At 38.8% G+C, this 1,846-nt stretch overlaps 1 non-coding gene across 1 annotated transcript; it reads left to right on the forward strand.

Moving 5' to 3' along the window:
• The first annotated feature begins 1,439 nt into the window (after positions 1-1,439).
• LOC121230944 (small nucleolar RNA R71) lies at positions 1,440-1,546 on the forward strand. Its single transcript, XR_005929016.1, has one exon. It is a non-coding gene; the product is annotated as a small nucleolar RNA R71 (small nucleolar RNA).
• The last annotated feature ends 300 nt before the right edge of the window (positions 1,547-1,846 follow it).

Raw genomic sequence — 1,846 nt, forward strand, 5'->3', positions numbered from 1 at the left:
TTCACCTGTGCCAACGTCAATAATTTTTCTAGTAGTTGTTAAAAAGGGCCTTGCAAAAATTAAAGGAACATTACTGTCCTCTTCTATGTCTGAAAAAACAAAATCAACTGGGAATATAAATTTTTCAATTTTAACGAGTACGTCTTCAATAATACCTCTAGGAAATCTGACAGTTTTATCTGCTAATTGAATGCTCATCCTAGTTTGTTTGGGTTTCCCTAAACTTAGTTGCTTAAACAATTTGTAAGGCATAACATTGATACTAGCCCCTAGATCAGCCAATGCATTATTAACATCTAAACTACCAATTAATCAAAGAATCGTAAAACTCCCTGGATCTTTTAGTTTGTTGGGTAGCTTATTTTAAAGAATGGCTGAGCAAACCGCGTTCAGCTCCACATGCAACCTTTCATCTAACTTTCTTTTATTTGCTAGAAGCTCCTTTAAAAATTTGACTGCGTTTGGCATCTGTGAAAGTGCTTCAATAAACAGTACGTTAATATGTAGTTTCTTTAAAAGTTTAAGGAATTTATCAAATTGTTCAACTGAGCGGTCTTTCCTTGTTGTATTGGGGTGTGGCACATGAGGCTTATATTCTGGACTTACCGATTTTTGTTCGTTTTGGCCTACCTCATTCTTACCTTCGCTTACCACCGGTTCTGGCCTTGGTTTTCCCACTAACCCTTCCTTATCTTGAATGGCAATTGCGTGAGTTGCTCCCTTGGGTTAGATTCAGTGTTGCCTGGCAGGCTACCTTGTGGTCATTCGAAAATCAACTTGGCGAGCTGTCCAATCTGAGTTTTGAGCCCTTGGATTGATGCTTGTTGATTTTTGAGTGTCATCTCGGTATTCTGAAAACGAGTCTCTGGCACCAAGATGAATTTGGCTAGCATCTCCTCAAGGTTCGACTTTTTCTCCTGCTGGTATGGTGGTTGCTGAAAGCCTTGAGGGGGTGGTGGTTCTGATTTCCTTGGCCTCTCCATGAAAAATTTAGGTGATTCCTCCAACCTACATTGTAAGTATTCCTATAAGGATTGTTTTGAGATCGAGGATTATTACCCATGTAATTTAACTGCTCGTTCTCCATGTTGTGGCCATAAGTTGGGTATTCTGAATTGCTTGATCCACCTCCATTTGCTTCGCACTGTATTACTGGGTGAACCTGTGAAGAACTAAGGAAACCATCAATTTTCTTATTCAAGAGTTTTACTTGATTAGAGAGCATGGTGACTGAATCGACGTTATAAAGACTGGCTGTTTTTGTTAGCTTTGCCCTCATGACTTGCCACTGATAGTTATTCAGTGACATCTCCTCTATAAATTTATAGGCATCTTCAGGTGTTTTATTATTGATGGTTCTGCCAGCAGCTGCGTCAACCATTTGTCGAGTCGAAGGATTCAGACCATTATGAAAAGTTTGAACCTGTAGCCAGAGTGGTAACCCATGGTGAGGGCACCTCCTCAAAAGGTCCTTGTATCTCTCCCATGCATCGTAGAGTGTTTCTAAATCCATCTACATAAAAGAAGAGATATCATTACGTAATTTATCCGTTTTAGCCAGCAGAAAATATTTTAGCAAAAACTTTTCGGTCATTTGTTCCTAAGTAGTGATTGACCCCCGTGGTAATGAATTCAACCACTGTTTAGCTTTGTTTCTCAAAGAAAAAGGGAATAACCGAAGGCAAATGGCGTCATTAGAAACACCATTAATTTTAAATGTATCACATAGTTCCAAAAAGTTTGCCAAGTGAGCGTTGGGATCTTCGTCCTGCAAACCATCAAACTAAACAAATTGTTGTATCATTTGAATTCTGTTTGGTTTCAGATCAAAATTATTTGCAACAAT

Source organism: Gossypium hirsutum, chromosome A06 (assembly GCF_007990345.1).
Source record: "Gossypium hirsutum isolate 1008001.06 chromosome A06, Gossypium_hirsutum_v2.1, whole genome shotgun sequence".
Lineage (NCBI taxonomy): Eukaryota > Viridiplantae > Streptophyta > Magnoliopsida > Malvales > Malvaceae > Gossypium > Gossypium hirsutum.